Below are 19,054 nucleotides of genomic sequence, written 5' to 3'. Positions count from 1 at the left end.
TTTCATAACAATCATGTGCTGCATCAAGTAATTTATTGAGACTCTTCTTGCATACCTAATGTCTGAAAAAAAAGCAGACAGAGCTGGATCCCTATGTAAAAGATGGAAGTGTGTGTTTGTGAAGTTGGAGAGCCTTTTTTTTTTTTGGGGGGGGGGGGGGCAGATGTAGACATGCAGTTATGTGCTTTACTGGATTTGGATTTTGGCTTGTGAAGGTTCAGAAGTGAGTGATTGTGCCTTTAATAAGCTGAATGTGGACGCTCACAATGAGGTTTAAAAGAATAACATAATGGCAAATGTCTCAAGAATTTTAATACTTTGGAATATATGCTTAAACTGTGCTTCCACTGCTTCCAAGGCTTGTTCATTGGTCTTAAAGAGACATTTCTGGGGATGTCTGTTACAGTAAACATTCTTATTTGGCTTTGGCTAGCCTTGTTGTCTGAAAGGACAGACAGTGCTCAAGTGCTGCTAGGGGGTAGGATTGTTTTGCCAGTGCTTAACAAACTGGGGTCTCTGGTCTTTCCAAGCTACTTTGTTACTCTCAGTGGGACTAGAAAATTAATGTTGTTTCCATCATTACTTTATCTATATAAGGCAAGTTGTTTGCTGTTAAAATGGGAGGTAGCTGAAGGATGCCTGTAGGATTTGCCACCTCTGAGTGACAAACTGGAATTATAATGGTCCACAGAAGGTTGTAAACTATGAACCAAACCAAATCAATAGGAAGCAGACATGACAGTAAAGATAACTCACTCTCTGGATTTTACCATTTGTTATTCAGAGACAGTTTTGAAAGTCTAATTCTCTCTCTAAAGCTGTTCATTGAAAATTAGCATCAGAAATTGCTTATTATTCTTTAAACAAAATCAGAATTACCTTTTTTTTTTAAATCATACTTCCTACTCCATGTACCTTTTCTCAGTAGAAGAGAGAGAGAGAGACAGAGCTACTGGGGGGAGGTCCAGTGAAGGTCCACAGAGATGATTAAGGGACAAGAGCGTCTTCTATCAGGAGAGGCTGAGAGAGCCGGGACTGCTCAGCCTGGGGAAGAGGCGGCTCAGGGATGGAGGGGGGATCTCATCAATGTATATAAATACCTGAAGGGAGAGGACAGAGAAGACAGAGCCAAGCTCTTTTCAGTTGTGCCCATTGCCAGGACAAGAGGCAATGGGCACAAGCTGAAACACTGAAGGTTCAATCTGAATATCAGGAAACACCTTATTGTGTTACACACTTCTTTATTGTGTTTAATGTGTATTACCCCAACTAGTCTGTGATACTTTTTCTGTACCTGTATTTTTATGCCCTATTTATGCTTGGAATTAAAAGCTAAGCCTGCCAAAAAATGTAATTCTCTTTGTGGCATCTCCTGGACATTCATGGCATACCTTTGGAGATATTATTAAGCTAGGTAATAACAGCTTTGGGGACAGACATCTGAAGCTTTGTCATCTAGATCTAGGTATTTGATTGCAAATGCAAAAAGTAATAGAACAAATAATTAGTTCAAAATGGGCCTCAAAGTGGTTGCCAAGTAGAGCACAACTATGCTGGCAATTACTTTCACATGTAAAATTTCTGTGTATCAGAAAATATCTATGCTGAAAGTCATATGTTAAAAAAATAATAATTAAAAAAAAAACAGCAATTGGAATATCATTACACTAGAAATGAGAGGTCTGAAATGCAAACTGTAAAATGGGGAAGAGGAAGGTTTTCTAATCTTAATAATCTAATAAACTATTTTTTTGTTAGGTTTTCTAATTTGCAGATTCCTGTTTTATTGTAATTTTGGATAGGAGTAATAAATGGAAAGATAGCATTCCATGTAGCAAATAAGATACAAGAATGAATATATCACTTAGTTCTTCTGTAACTTATTTGTTTTTTCATGTAATCTTTTTAGAGTGTCAGTGTTGATCACACACTACCCCAGAGTTGATAAAATAATGAAGATAATACTAACCTCCTGGGTGCTATTACTATTTCTATATCGGAGACATCACTGGAGAATTCCATCTATTTTTTCATTAATGGTGATGAAGTTACAGGGTTTTTGGAGGGGAGGAAGAAAAGAGGTAGTGAAGAGATGAGGTTGGGCAATGGCTTAAATATTATCCATTTAGTACATCTGTAAAACAATTTCCTGTTTACAAGTTTTAGATGTAATGGAACTATTGATGCTTCCAAACAATGTTAGAATTCTGACTTCAGCGTTTGGCTGAGGGCTCATTTCCCAGTCACACTTATTTGCCCTTTTTATCAGAATGTCATATTAACTGAAGTGGCACAAACTTTTCAGTAAGATTTGCTGCGTCTGTTGAGAGAGAGAAGCATTTTGTAAATCCTCCAATTAACAAGAATAAGGAATATACTTTCTGCAAATGTCTTTATGCTTTCATTTGTGCTATTTTGGCATTAGACAGAAAGGATTGCATTCAGCCAAAACCATCTTTGATCTAAAATATGTGAGAATCCTCTGGTCAGGTTTCATTGGGTTTGGATCTTGGCAATTTTTTAAGTGCAAATTCATATTAAACAATACTTTTTTTTTTTTTAAATGTAATCTGACAACTGTAACATTGAATGGTACACATTACCTTTTGCTTTATATCCTATGGGGATTAATATGTTACTTTAATTTTGTCTAAGCATTTTGTATACATCCATTTTGGCTATAAATAATTGATAGGAAAAGATGTGGAGGAATGATTAATGGAGGTAAAAAATATATAAAAATTCTAGTATAATAGAATTGGAGAATGGTTTGGGCTGGGAGGGACCTTAAGGATCATCTAGTTCTCTCTTACCATGGGCAGGGACACCTCCCACTTCACCTGTCCAGATCAGGTTGTCCAGGGCCCTATCCAACCTGGTCTTGAGCATCTCCAGGGATGGGACATCCACAACCTCTCTGGATAACCTGTTCCAGTGCCTCACCACCCTCTGAATGAAGAATTTCCTCCTAACATCTGATCTGAATCTCCCTTCTTTGAGTTTAAAATCATCCCCCTTTGTCCTATCACTGTCTGTCTATGTAAAAAGTCTCTCTCCATCTTTTTTGTAAGCTCTCTTTAAGTACTGAAAGGCCACAATGAGGTCACCTGGGAGCCTTCTCTTCTCCAGGATGAACATCCCCAGCTCTCTCAGCCTTCCTTCATAGGAGAAGTACTCCAGCCCTCTGACTATCTTTGCAGCCCTCCTCTGGACATGCTCTAACAGCTCCTCATCCTTCTTGTGCTGGGGCCCCCAGACTTGGATACAGCACTCCAAGTGGTGCCTCAGGAGGGCAGAGCAGAGGGGAAGAATCCCCTCTCTTGACCTGCTGGCCACTCCTCTGTTGATGCAGCCCAGGATGCAGTTGGTCTTCTGGGCTGCAAGCACTCGCTGCTGGCTCATGTCAAGCTTTTTGTCCATTAGAACCTTCATGTCCTTCTCTGCAGCGCTGCTGCTCAATGAGTTCTCCTCCCATTCTGTATTCATGTCTGGGATTGCCCCAACCCAGATGCAGCACCTTATTTTTGGCTTCGTTGAACCTCATTAAGTCCCTTTGGACGGCAGCCCTTCCTTCTGTTTTATCAACTACACCACTCAGCTTGGTGTCATCTGCAAACTTGCTGTGGGTGCACTTGATCCTATTATGTTATTGATAAGGATATTAAACAGTGCTGGTCCCTAGATGGGCACCTGAGGGACACCACTTTTCAACAGCCTCTACCTGGACATAGAGCCATTGACCACAACTCTCTGGCTGCAGTCATCCAGTCAGTTCCTTATCCACTGAATAGTCCATCCTTCAAATCCATCTCTCCAATTTGAGATAAGGATGTCCTGTGGGACTGCAGAAGTCCAGGTAGATGACGTTAGTCAGTCTGCCCTTCTTGACTGATGCAGTCACTTCATCACAGAAAGCCACCAGATTGATCAGGCATGATTTAGCACTGGTGAAGACATGGTTGCTGTCTTGAATTACCTTCTTCTCTTGCAAGAATCTGTTCCATGATCTTCCCAGGCACAGAGGTGATATTCACTGGTCTGTAGTTCCCCAGGTCTTCCTTTCTAGCCCTCAAAAATTTCAGATGAAAGTGTGTGTGTATGGGTGAGAAAGCAGGGCAGGGGTGAGCTTAGAATTTCAATGATTTTTCTTGAATGAATAAATTTGAGGCATCAAGGCTGTTATTGATTTATTTCAGCATATAGGCCTATGTGGCCTGTACAAGACTTCACTGTACATTATGGAAATATTCTCTTGATAGAAATAACAGTTGAAAAATTGTAGGGCTCTTCTTTGTACTTAATATCTGCAATTCACTGGCATCATTTAGTAAGTCCAATGTAATGATTATTTTGCTAACATCTCAACACACTGTAAGTCACACCACTACTTCTAGTTTCCAGTCATCAGTCTTATCACGATGACAGCTGTCTCAAACTATTCAGATATTGCACATACTAAAAACAATTGGCTGTGCTGACAATTATTCTCTCACAGATGGACAGACACCATACTGATAGCTACCTACTCCTGCTAGATGAATAAGTTGAAAGAAATACACTCAAAATATGTTTCTTGCCCTCTGCTGCAGGTAAAAGGTTTACCTTGTCATTAGGCATATCAAGCTGTCAACAATATGAATGCAATTCAGCCATTTTCACTTCTCAGAATACAGTTGAATGGGGTACACACAACCAAATGTCCATGCGTTCTACAATTCAGCATGACTCAATAAAGATGAGATTAAGATCACAATTTTTCAAGTGGCATCAGGCACCCGTGCCTTTGCTTTAGTCATCTTCCTGTCAAAAAAAATAAAAATAAAACCACCTTATGCACACCAATTTTAGTTCTGTCTACTGGGCTTCAAAGTTACATGTCTTTTTTTCTTTTTGCTGATGTTGCTTTGCAGGTGTTAAATAAGATGAATTAAAAAAAAAAAGAGCAGAGAGTATAGCAGTTTACTTTGGCCAGGTTGTAACAGAAAAGGGAAAAATAAAGAATGCATGTCCTCACATGAGGATTGTCTACTTGTGTGGAAAAGCTGTTATTAAAATACTAGTACTACAGAAAAATTCATGGTTCAGATGAGCTAATAAGAGATTTCCAAGCAATCATAAAAACTTGTACTTACATTACACTAACTGTTAGCTTGCCATTACATTTCTTAACAGTCATAGCCGTTAACAAGCAAAATCTTCCCAGGAACGTTTTCCCCAGTGTGTCATATCACTGGCTTAGTTATACAGAAGCACCCAGGACTGCCAGTGTCAGCTATCTACCATTCTGCATTTACAGAGGGGTCAAAGGGACCAGTACTCGGTCCCTTCCACTTTGATTTCTGGGTCCTGGCTGCAATTCAGTGCTTGAAGCTTTAGATCCTGGGAGATAAAAGGAAAGGAGTTGTGCAGAAAAATTGACTATCGTTTTGAATTTCCTCATTAGCATGAAATTTTCTGACAAAATCCAATACAAACAGAAATACCAACCCCAGTTTGGTCTCTAATCCCAAATCACGCAGTCTAAGTGGTCTAAGCCCTATTTGGCCATCAGTTGGCCTCTCTAATGCCAACAAGAATATTTTGAGCCATCCAAAATGATCCGTTTCACTTAGCCGCCTACGCTTTGCCATGGTTACGTGAAGTAACTTCATGACACATGGCTGACATTTATTGCATTTGTTTGTTTGTTCAAGCTCCAGGAGGCTATCAGTGATATACATCTGAGAGCGGAGGCTTGAGTTGACATCCTTCTAGCCCCCGGACTGTTAATTTTAACAATATGAGTAAACTCACCAGAGTTTCCCCATTGAGTGTGTTTGGGGCATACCAGAGAGAAGGTGGTGCAGAGGGGGCCTGCAAAACAGCAGATGAAGGTGGTTTCATTGCCATGGGAACCAGACCGCCCATGGGGAAGGGAGCAGATCTGGTAAACTGGGGAAGGGGTGCAGAAGAAACACGTCATTATCTAGCTGGATTTATTTTTAAAATTGTTTGTGGCATGGAAATGTCACCAATGCATACTCGAGTTTGGAGAGGACTAGGAACAACCTTGGTTTAAGGTGTACAGCTCTGCATCTGCTATGATTATCCTTACAAAGGTTCAGGCCACAGTGCTCTTCTCTGATACGTTTCTGTATTAAAATTGGTGACCTCCTGGATATATTTTCTTATAACTGACAGCAGTATGGCCTGTTGGGCATTCATTGTGTGGATGCTGTCTGAAAAAGCAAGCCAAATCATTTTGGTCCTCGTGAAAATTAAGATTACATCAAATGCTGAGCATCTTTAGATGCTGCTTATGTCATCTGCGTAGCTCCAAAATCAAAACGTCCTTCTGTCCATCGCTGTTATGACCCTTTGAGTTTCTGGAGCATTCAGATTTAGGATAGATAAGTTACTGTTATATTACTATTATATTACTTCAACAGTGCAGAATCTCCCTTGTGACTCAATCAACAATGCTTTCATTGCAATGAAACCAACAGAGATGAAACTTAATTCAGGTGATTAAATCATCAATATTATTTATGATTCTAATCAACAAGCAGGAAGACTGAAATCAATTAGTAGTTCTCCACTTGCTTTGCATTTGCAGTGTTTTATTTAATTCTCTAAAGGGGAGTTGATTCCCTCTCTCTTGTAGCCATTACAGATGCCAACTGCAACTGAATAAAAATTTCATTTGATGCTCCTCTGTCATAATGGAAATATGCTGTGGGAAACATTCTGAACATTTATTTAAGAAATTATGTTCTGTAACTGAAACTGTATTTGGCTCTTATTTTTTAATTTTTTTACCTTTTTCAGTTTTTTTAACCTTTCATTTTATTAGACAATCACAAAAAAACACATAAAAAGGTCATTTATCATTGAAAGAATATTAACTTAGGTTGCATCCCATCCCGTTATGTTTTGGTACAAAGTAAGATTCAATTAAAATGTACAAAAACATCTAAAAACATCAAATCAATAAAACTTTATAAAAAGTGTTCTTGAATTGTAACTTTTTTTTTCCTATACGTCTAAACCAAAGCAAACATTACATATCATTAATAAGCAGACATATCTTGGTTAACATGTTTGTCAGTGTTTCAGAATTACAAGGTCTTACTGCAGTTGTTAGGGTGAGAAAGACAAGGTACTGGTTCCTCATTTTGTAATTAGTTCATAGCGTTGTATGAAATATTTACTGAAATACTTTCATTGAATGAGTATTCTTTACACCTGCAAGTAGAGCTTACTGCTGCCAAAAACTGCCACATTGCTTCAATAAACTTTCGGTTTGCATACTTAATGACTTCTCCTATTGATCTGTAGTTTGGCCTGTTTTAAAACTTCAGCACAAACACAATCTAGTCAGTACATTAAATGTTAAATTATATTTTGAGGATTTAAATAAGTTGTAAATTTAGAGTTTAATGTACATTGTCTTGTTTTAAATTTTTATTTTAAATAGGCACATTTTATGAGATGTTAGTGAGCATAGGGTTTTTTAGAATTAATTTTTACACCTTTTGAATACTGATTTATTTGGTTTTGCCCTTGGATATTTCCTCAGATATCAAATAGCACTGGACTGGGTCCTGTATATTCTCTAAAACGGATTTTTTCAGTGAATATTCCTGTATTGATTATATCTATTTAAATACAAAGAAAGTCCTTGTTAATAGAAGGAAAATAGTTTAATGATTTCAGCAGGGCTAATAAAATCATGCTATTGCTTTCCAAATTATACTGAAGAACTTTTCAGTCAAGGATAAAGCTTGAAACTAAGGAACTATGACAAAAGTATCTGATTTTACTTAGCATCTGTTTAACTCTTATGTATGTTGCTGAAGCCCATTTACTCTGACAAGAAATGTAACAAACTAATAGTAGATTAAAACAGGAGATGTGATACATCTTTCCTATCCTTTTTGATATCTTGGCAAGGAATGTTTTGTAGACTACTGAAATTCAAAGGAGTGGTCACATATTGAAAAATAGTTTTCTTTAGGAAAATTCCATAAATTTAAGCTTCTGTATGTTATGAAGGTTTTTCATAATTGCAGCTTTTTATGGTAAATAGCTAGTACTATGTACAATCCATTGCTTATATCCAGCACTAACTCTTTCTTTTTAGATGAATTTTTTTTTACCCCCCTTCTCTAGTTCCATAATAGAGTGAAGCATTTGATATTAGGATATATACGTCTGATGTATGTGCCTTTTATAATATGATCCAATTCCTTTCTATAGACAGACCTTCATGATTAAATACTGGTCAGTTTGTACTGTTGCTTTTATAATCCCTGAAGCTTATTGGTAGCTGCATTAGACTATAACTACCTTAGATCAAAGAAAATTAAATTTTTATTTGCTAATTACATTTTACTCTCTTGCTTGCTTTAGAAAAAATAAATCCATCTATGAAACAACTGGAATAACTATTTAGAAGTTTAATTGGATTCATAAGAGGTGGGGAAGGGTAGGTCAATGCTAGCTCACCTCCTCCAATGCTCTTCTGAAATAGCAAGGTTTCTGACCTGCTGGCCATTTGATGACCGCTCCATAGAAGACAAAGCAGGAAAGTCTTCTGCTGCTTTGCACCTGGTTACACTCCTGATTTTAAACAGAATGTAATCATCCAGATGACAAATGACTGTAGTAAATGGCTTTTCGATACCTCTAGAGAAGCTTCACTTAAGATTTCTCCTTCAGATTAGCAAAGATTTTAGCCCATGATTTACAGAAATTATATTTCTTAAAGTGTCGCTACTTCCATTTATAAATGTAGCTGTAAAAATCAATCAGGCGACTGAAGTAATGTGAAAAATATTTATTGTGGTTCTTACCGCCTTGGATTTTATAAGTAATCCCTCTTTACCCAGGATAGTTGTGTGACTGAGTACAGGATAATCTACTGGTTTCACAGGATTTTTTTTTTTCAAAAAGAATGACACCCGTGTCAACTTAGAAAAGATGAAGGAAAATATATGCCACAGTTATCACAGCTGCTTAAAAATTATCAGAATTTTAAATCTGCTAATGAAATACTGAAATATTTAATAACCATATTGGAAGGATTAATACTGCTAGAATATTTCAAACAGACATAAAATGTTTTGTGGTGTGAAAAGCCATCCCAATATCTAAGCAGAACAAAACAACAAATTTATTTAAAATGTAAGTCTAAAGAAAATTCTTTAAAAATATATTGACAAAACAAATCTCTATGGGAACTTGGACTCGTGTGTGTGCATTTTAGTGGTGGTTTTTCTTTATTTATTTTGGTAGGGGCAAAAAAGAGAAATACACAGTAGTGAAAATTGGTGTCAGAATGTTGGAAGAAATAGAATAATGAAGTATAATTTAGCTGAATATAGAATAATAGACTCTACACATATCAATTGACAATATCATGTCAATTTTGATACTGTGGCTTTTTGACACCGTTATTATTTTCTAAGCAAATCATACCTTTTTACCTTAGCTATGTTACTGACTTTCATGTACATTAATTCACATTGTCATCTGAATAATTTTAAAATTAAATTGTTTTCATTTAAAATTGTTGATAAATAATGGAAGTTGGGATTTTTTAAAATTATTTCTGAAGAGCCAGTTCTCCAAATATGTTGTTTTCCTCATATCTTTCCATTTGTTTTTAATTACTAGCTACATTTCCATGAAGAATGCGATCTTCTGTTGTTTATGGGTTCCTCTGCCCATGTTTCTTATTTCTTTCATGCAGACTTAATTTGTTGTTTCTGGCAACCAGGTTATCTTTAAAGACACATAGTAATGTTGCAAACAGTGAATAGTGACTTCAAGAGAGAAATAAGTAAACTTTTCAGCAATGTACAACATGGATCAAATCTTGAGGTGTTGTGAGCTGATAGAGTTTTTGACTTGAGCCAGACTTTTAGTTTTCCACTACCTGAGTATTTATCTGCTTGTTCTCCCATGTAAATGTTTTCAGTAACAATCAAGAGAGGTGAAAACTGAAACTCCATTGTGACAAAGCTTGTAAAAATAAAAAATAAAATATAAAAAAAATCAGGCCTGCCATACAGCATTCCTTTGGCTTTTGTGGTTGACTTTGGACATATAATATAAATATAGTGATTGTATGAGATGGGTTTCAATGAGAGCAATATGTATATCGCATGAATTAACAGTAGTTGTATCAGGGCTGGATGAAGTCTTAATGTAAATGGGAATGCTGCTCAGCTGCACAACTCTGACCACTTCACATGTGAGGGAAAACTGCATTTTACTCAATGGTGCTAGTAAGGCTGGAAGGGAAAGTTAAAGGATCTCTTACATTATCCATTAATAAGCAATGTTTTCTACATAGCTTTTTTCATGGTTTGTCTTCTATTTTGTACTTTGATTTAAGATAGCAATCTTGCAGACCAAGCTTTTCCTTCCCAAGGTAAAAAAAGTGAAAAAAAAAAATAAATTAAAAAAATCCAGAAGATATTGCTCTCCAAACCTACCTCATTGAATGTGATCCTTTCTTAGGAACAGTGCAAATTGTATAGTCATCATTTTTCATTACAAAATACTAGGCAGCAATGTTAAGCAGCTGGCTGTCCTAGTTCATTCCCACTTCTGTGGCACAGGTCTTGTCACTGTCCTCCAAGCTGTGCTGGCACAGCTGTTTATGGGACAATCCTATGAACTAGATCAGGGGACTGTCTACTCTAAATAATTTGAAAAAGTATGATTTGAAATTGTCACCTCACCAGATACTATCAGTACCACAGACTGAACATACTTTGACAGGTATGGGAATCTCACTTAGCAAAATAGTCCTACTAAGGACAATTTGGGTGAGACCGACGACATCAAGCTCTTCTATTCTTTATCAGCATCTGATTCATTTGTATTAAAAGCTGGCTAGATAGCTGGGAGTGTTGGGAAGCCAGTATGCTAATTACCTTACTTTAAAAATAAATGCATCAGAGCCACCAGGGCATATCTGTTGTGTTTTAGATTATTCATAGAAATTATGAGGTTATCAACAGTGAATGTGAAATTGCTGGGCATATGCTCAGATATCATCTTCCTAAGCTGTGCAATTATTCAGGATGTCATCTCAGTCTTCCAGCAACCAAGAACTTCTGTTTCTACATAAAACATCATCAAGGTATTAGAAAGCCTTTGGCAATAGAATACAATTAAAATACCTCAAGCAGTGAAACCCATTAATATGAAAGAGGCTAAGTTCAAGAGAAACAGTTATGGCATGTCTACTTGACACAGACAGCAGCACAGAGCCCTTAGTGATTAAAACACCCTGCTGAGAATCTGAGGTCTGTGTTGTAATGGAGACAATACAGTGCAAGAGTCGCTACATTTAAAGCTAATTTGGACATCTCTGTGCTACACTTCAGTGGCTACAGGCTCCAGCAGTACTTCTTTTGTAAGGGCAAATCATATCAAGGCAGGAATAGTACAGATGTTTATGTCACCAGCTTCAAACTCAGTTGCATTACATTCATGCATTACATTCCCTGTTCTGCTACTGCTTCCCTCTCATGCCACAGCTGAGTCCTTTCAGCGCACCTGTATGGACATGTCCAGCTTGGGCAGCTTGGATATAAACCACAGGTTCTGCAGGAGCAATAAAAACAAGGAAACATTCACCCAACTCACAACTAACAGTATCCTTTGAGGTCAAGAATTCTCTGTCGACATTATAGTTCTGGCAGCAAATTACGCGGGCTTCTTGTTAGCATTTTACATTACTTTTACTAGCAAGCCTATGGAGATAATGAAGTTTTCATCTTTCAGAATGAAAAGGATGAAATACACTGCACTGTAGAGAAACATCTTTACTTAGATGCTTTGCTAAGGTATCTTCTTGGATGATTTTTGAAAACCATACTTGAATGTTCAAAATGTTATCCAGATTCTTAAAATTCAAATGAAAAAAATATGTGCAGGAAGCTTTCACTTCACTGTTACTGCATTTACTTTCTAAAGTTACAAAAAAAACCAAAACATTTGTATTTTCTAACTATAGAAACTTCTACAAATAGCAGCTTCAAACCCATGACTTTCTCTACCCATAGAAGCACAGAATATACCACTGCAACATAGTTCTACATGCTATCTTGCTGATGTGTTTGGGATCTGACCCCAAGCAAATATCTCTGTGCAGATGAATGTGGGGTCTGTGTGCTTAGTTCTTGAACTCTACTGAAATTGCCACCTGTGATGATTTCTGGAATCCCATCATTGGAAAGAGAAAAATCTATTTCTTCTAAACTAATTTAAGAGCTTCCACTTAAAGATGGAAATCACTCTCAGACATTACTTGTATGGCCTGACCTCAAGAAGATCATCACTTTTCATTTCTTTCTATATAATAAATGAATTACTCATTTCAATTAATGTAGTATGACCTTAAAAATGGTGGACCTATTCTTTCTCTATCATCTTGCCTCATGAGACTGTGTTTTCCAAGATGGCAATGTCTCTTGCCATCACAGTGGTTACGGAAGAGTCAAATTATCAGTGGTGCTATCTAGATGGAAATCTTACAGTTTTGTATGGACAAATTAAAGCTGTATATCCCTGTCCAGTGAAATTATATCTTTTAATTTAGCATTTTGCCTTTTACTTATTTATTTACTTATTTGCCATAAGGCCTGTCTGCTATGGGCAACCAAATTATCATTGAAAATGATCAACCTACCAATAATAATTTTAACTGTAAAATTTCCTTTCCTTCCTCTCAGCCTTTCTCATTAATTGAACAACAACAAAAGAACAAAATGTCGTGTTTTTTTTTTTTTTAATATATAAAATATTATGAATCAGTGTACCAGGTCCTTTAATAACATTTGCATTTAATATGTGCTGTACTTCCATTTCATAAGTTGTTTTTATGATTTGATCAAATACCTAGTCAGAGCCTCTGACATTATTTATTAACTGGTTAATATTCATAACTACAGTTTCCTGTAAGTACTTACAGACCTTCTTATTAATATCTCTGCAACCATCACAAGTGGTATTATATAGCAGATGGCACTTGCCAAAATCATCTTGTACCCTGCAACATAGCCTGGCATCCTGCAGGTCTCTGCAGTCTCACTGAGCTCTGAGAGCTGCCTTCCATCACGATTGCTGGAGCCCCTGACTGAGTGTTCGTATCACCAGTCATAGTCCACAAACTGTTTTTTAGAGGTCACCATACTGGTGTTGGCTCTCTTAAATTTCTTAAGTAATTGCTACCCTTCCATTTTCATTTAGGTGAAATAGAAGCCTTTTATTTGCAAAGTATAAAGACATACTCACTAAATAAGCAGTGTTACAAATGAATGCTTGAAATAATGTGACAAACAACGATCTGAATAGCTCAAAGATATTTTTATGATCTGTATGAGATTGATGTGTGAAATGGGATCTGTGGCTTCAGTGAAGAAAGTCTCTCTTTGCTTGGTGGCTCTCATTTTTTCCCCTAAAATAAACTCAGACAAAAAAAAATAAATAAAAATCAGGTTTTCAGATTTACAGCATGTTTTTAGAAATCTGCATGTTCTATTCTTGCATCATCTTTATATTCTGAATCTCTGCTTCATGTAGCCCATTTCTTGAATTTTTCCCTTTGATAATCAGACACCAGATGACCTGCAGCAATAGAATTCCCCACTTCCCTGTCAGACCAGGGTAGGTGTAAAAAGGAGGGAAAAAAATCCAGCTAGGTCATTTCTGTACAATGTAACCTCATTGATGAGCATTTGTATTGACTGAAGTCTGTCACTTTGCTTGGAATTTGTTTAAGCTATATAAATGACAGTGATGATGATTCTTAGATTTGTGAAAGTGAATAGGAAACTGCCAGATACGTTTTAAAGAGTATCATCTCACTTTTGCATTCAGAGAATGCATAACAAGACTGATGCTCAGCAAGTACAGCAGAGTGTAGAGGCTGGTGGACAGAGCATGAATGTTACATCATTACAACCAAAGACTTGGAATACGACTCCAGGGACTTTATCTGAGGGTCTTGTTTCATTCTGAGGTTTGTAATGGAGATTTTGTGATCTGAGTGAAATAAATGTGGGGAATATGAGGTGGTTCTGAGGTGGTTTGGCAATGAGGGATGGCCACTTTGGAAGCACTACAGAGTTGACTTTAGAGCACTTTGGGCCATGCAGCTGGAAGCATAGCTGTAGTGAGCAGATGGACCAACTATTAGAGCATTCACACTAAACTCAATGGTGCTCTTTAGGGCTAGAGCAAATCAGCAGGAAAGAGCTATGCTTTGATGGATGCTGATGATGATCAACACTAATGACGAGATTTGAGGTGTGTGGAATCTACAGGGAGGGTAATCATGAACCCTGAGTTGCAGTTAGCCATTTGGACAGTAACAGTTTGAAAATGTGCTGTTGGCCAAACAGCTAATGTATGGCAGGGCAGCATTAGATGTGTGATGGCAGTCAGGAGCATTAGACAGACAAGTGTGTATGGGACCCATGCTGCAGGAGGGCTTAGGCTGGAGGAATGTCTGGTGAAAGTATCCCCTTCCTGGCTGCTTTTCAGGTGTTCTTCACATAGGCAGAGAGCAAACAAACACCAGAACTGCTGTGCATATGAAGGAGATCATTGCTGCAGTCATAAGGCAGACCAGTAGACCCATGGATGTATTACGTGAACTGAATATATCCACAGTAAACCAGGGGTTGCAATGTCTGCATGGTAGACCCAGGCATATTTCAGGAATTAAGACACTTAGGGCCCTAAGTGGCCCTGTGTTTGCAAAAGCCAGTCCATAGAGGGCTATATGTGAGAGGCATTGGTTACTTTATACTTCTTCCCATGTAAAAAGGCAGCTGTGTTGTTGTGCTCCCAAAGGATATCTGATTTCTTATGGGTTGGAAAAATCAGCTACAAAATAACTAAGAAATGTAGTTGAATTTCCCAAAGCCCCAAATACAAGCATGCTTATTTAGTACAGACAGACTGAATCTAGCATGTGTTTCTGCTATAGGTAACTAGCAATAGAGTTGTGTTTGGACAGATAATTCTATTGTCCAACTTCAATGCCCTGTTGTGGAGAAACTTTCCTTCCTTTAAAGGAATGTTTTCTTCTGATTAGGTTGTCATTGATGAGGTTATGATTAGCTGTATCAAAATAAAGCTTGCTATATGGCATAAGTCAAACAAGGCACAGCCTCTTGCGTTCCCTTCCTCAAAAACAGGCAACCCACAGTGTTGTCATCAAAAAAACAAGGCATACACACACCACAACAAGGAAAGATTCCTCAGTTAATCTTGAATTTGCAGTTGATGTTCTGGTTGACTTGTTCAGAAGCTTATTCACATCTCTTGGATTCTGTAAGACAGAGTGATAACACGATAGATTTTGATCTTGAGGTTTTAAATGCTATTTCTTCCCTCAAATCCTTTGGTATCTTCTGTGTTTTCATGAAAAAAAACGTATTAGCTAATTTATTTAAAACCATAGCCAACTGGCTGGTTATTTTTCTAACAGTGTTAGTCACTTGTCTGACTTTTAACATGACTTACTCCTCTTTCAAATGGTCTTCTATTATGTGCCACTTTGCCTGAATTCCTTTTCTGAAATTGCCATTAGTGCTTAGGTAATAAAAGCACAACAGCCTGTACATACTTCACATCACCCAAGAATCTAGCTGTCAGGGCTGTTATTTTTCTTAGTAATCTTTGTACAGGTAAAAACAGCAACATCTGAGAGGCTTTTATCAATGATTAGCCTATTGTAGAGCATATTTCATATACTGGGAAATGTGCTGTGTACCACTTTGGGATGGTATTATGGTATTAAGGTTTCATAACATTCCATCAGCATGTAGATATTGCAGTAAGATGCACCTGATTCTGACTTTGCACTAACTTTGTACTGGCATAACTCCATTGCTTCAGATGAATGGAGGAGAAACCAAAATCAGGTCCAGCAGAGTTGCATAGATAGGTGGCTGGCTAAGGAGAATCTTCTGGACTTTTTTTGGAAGCTATAAACATCCTTAGTTTTGCAGGTAGGTTTGACATCTTCCAGGGTTTTACTTAAATGTGTTCATAGAATCACAGAATGGTTTTGATCAGAAGGGACCTTAAAGACCATATAATTCCAACCTCCTGCCATGGGCAGGGACACCTCTTGCTAGACCAGGTTACGCAAAACCCCATCCAGCCTGGTCTTAAACACTTGCAGGGATGGGGCATCCACAACTTCTCTGGGCAACCTGTTCCAGTGCCTCACAACCCCCTGAGTAAAGAAAGAATATCTTATCTAAATCTACTTTTTTTTTTTTTTTTTTTTTTTTTTTTTTTTTTTTTTAAGTTTAAGGCCATTCCTCCTTGTCCTATCACTACCCTCTCTGACAGAGAGTCCCTCCCCAGCTTTCCTGTAGGCCCCCTTTAGGTACCGAAAGGCTGCAACGAGGTCTCCTGGGAGCCTTCTCTTCTCCAGGCTGAACAACCCCAACTCTGTCAGCCTGTCTTTGTACAAGAGGTGCTCCAGCCCTTTGGTCATCTTCAGTGTTGCAGGTTTAGTGCTTGTAGGGCTCAAGTCTTTTGTCAGACAGTTTTATTTGGCTCCATATGCATTTTTCCAAGTGTCGTCTTTCCCAGCACCAGGGGAGCAATGAGTAGAGCAGTGACAAGCATCACTCACAGTGGGATTCTTACTTTCATGATGTTACTGTTTTTCATGTAGCTTTTCCTAAATTAGCTTTAAACTAGCTGCTTGGGTCCTTCTAAGAAAATAGCTGCAATTGCATAGAATATAGTACAGCTTCCAGAGAGACTTGGTAAATATCCAGCCCATTAACGTCTGCTGAGATCCATGCTGCTGTACCTACGCAACTGTCAGAACCTGACCTACTTAAAGTCAGTTTGGGTAGAATTACTCAGGATGCAGTCAACCCTGTTTGTTCAGGGTTTGTTTGTTTGACCTGATGAACTCTCAGGTCCAGTGTCTATCATTGCCATCCAAAGCACAATTTTATCCATATCCTCATACGTTTCTGTGTAGTTATTTGCATAATTTCCTCTCTGTATTACCGCTAGTGTAAGTCTTAGTTAATGAGATGACTGTATGTTGGCAGCCATTTGCAGATATTAATTTTTTAAAAATACAAAAGCTTTCTTCACTAAACAAACTTGTTATTGTGCAAAGACAAGTAAAGACTAATGTCATCAATTTTTATATACCGTTCCTTCTCTGTGGTGGCTAAGGCTGTTTGCGTTATCCTGTATGGTTGCACACTTTATGCTTTATGAAGTCTTATAGCCAGCCAAAAATTACAATATCCTAAACATTCTCAGAAGAGCACAAGTGTGTCCACTTCCTGCTGTCCATTACCTTCCCACTGCCCCAGAGTCAGAAATTCTGGATTAGGGATACTTGTGGGTACCTTCCTCTTTGTATCCATTTATGGTCCTCTTGTCCATGAATGTATGCAATTGCTTTTTGAACCTATCAATCCTGTCTGCCTCCACTATTTCCTTGGTGAGTCTGGAAGGGTAAAAAATCCTCTCTGAATACCACAGTTACACAAGATAAGTTTTCTGAGTGTTTGTTTAAAGGTTATTTTTACCATAAATATCATCTGTCAATATTTTGACTTTTTACTGCAGCAGGTAGCTGCACAAACCAGAATGAATTATTCATTTTGATTTATTCATATGGATTTTTAATAATGCTATTGACATGGCATGTATGGACCTACTGTCTGACTCCTATCATAATAAAGAAACACAAACAGAATACTGTGGATGGCTCCAACCACATATATGAATTATAGCAGTTATACAGCTACAGGCCAGTGTAGCTTTATCTTCACATACATGTAGAATCACAAGTCCTTCTTATAGGCACAGCGGCTTGTTTGGGTGGACCCAAAGGTGGAATAGCAGATTAAACTTCAGAAAACAACAGACCTGATTCTGACAGACCCTTGATAACGTGCTGCAATGTAAATGTGGGTTCCTTCCCACTGCAGTCCATGGTAGTGCTTATCTGAGAAAGCCAGGCTTGAGCCTGGAGCCCCCTGCTGAACTGGAGCCTGTCGACAAAGCTAGGATAGAGAGTAGTGTGGGGAAGGTTTGTAAACAGCTGAAGTGGAGTCTTCTGGGTTTAATGTGTTCCATAACCAGTTCAAACAGGGCAGCGATTGAAAACCCCAGATGTCAGAGTTACACAACAGCTCCTTCAGAAAAGCAGCTTTAAGTTTTCAGTGGGCTTTATAATAAAAAGCATGCAACAAAGGACTGAAATGTTCACCCACAGATAGTGAAGTGCTGGCTTTGCTAGCAGTACTCACCCACTATCAGCTCTCAGCTCATCCTTTCATGGAGGGAGAGATGGATCTAATATTCTTCTTCATCCCTAATGCATGTTTTTACATTACCCTTATGTTATTGTACGTGGGCCGTGTATAGCAGACTTAATGCAGCAATTTGTAGACCTGCATCAATTTAGTGCCTTTTTTTTTTGTTTGTTCTTAAATAAATGCTATATTGAGTGCAAAGTTTGAGGTTTTTTTTTTTTTTCTTCCACCTGGACTAAGGTTGGGGTCTTTAAGGAGAAGGAGGTTCTTTCAAAACTAACAGAAGTTTAGTATTTTCTATTCATACCTCTAGCTTCATATCCGAGCAGTACCCAATTCCGTCTGATCTGTTTCAGCCACCAACCATGGGATGTGGTAAGATGCAGCCTGTGAGCAGCATTTCACCCCCCCCTCTGAAGGGAGTCATCGGTGAGCAAAAACATCAACCCTTGTTCTGAAGCTGTTTAAAAAAATTCACCCCAGGTAAACAGTTTTTAACTTTCTAACATGTCTAAAATTTTCCTATGAAGCTCTGCAAATTTCATCCTTCTAGGGGACCATTAGGTCAGGATTCTTCTACCTGGCACTTGTATTTGGCAAGGTATTCTTTTCTACGATATTATGGAACTATAACAGCATTGATGCTTGTTTTACAGTCTAGCAATTTAAAATGTCCAGTCTTTTTAAATAGCAGAAGGCTGTTTTGATACTGAAGAATGATTTAAAAGGATTTACACCAG

General features: G+C 37.8%; 1 protein-coding gene across 5 annotated transcripts in view; it reads left to right on the top strand.

Moving 5' to 3' along the window:
* POU1F1 (POU class 1 homeobox 1) overlaps positions 1 to 19,054 on the top strand; it is a 97,275-nt gene that overhangs the window by 70,058 nt on the left and 8,163 nt on the right. For all 5 annotated transcript variants that reach the window (XR_010833233.1, XR_010833232.1, XR_010833229.1 and 2 more), the window contains exon 8: positions 18,671 to 18,797. The gene's annotated coding sequence lies outside the window, so the exon portion shown is untranslated. The remainder of the gene's footprint in view (positions 1 to 18,670; positions 18,798 to 19,054) is intronic.

This window comes from Anser cygnoides, chromosome 1 (genome assembly GCF_040182565.1).
Source record: "Anser cygnoides isolate HZ-2024a breed goose chromosome 1, Taihu_goose_T2T_genome, whole genome shotgun sequence".
In the NCBI taxonomy this organism is placed as follows: Eukaryota; Metazoa; Chordata; class Aves; order Anseriformes; family Anatidae; genus Anser; species Anser cygnoides.
This window is presented reverse-complemented; position numbering and strand designations above follow the sequence as displayed.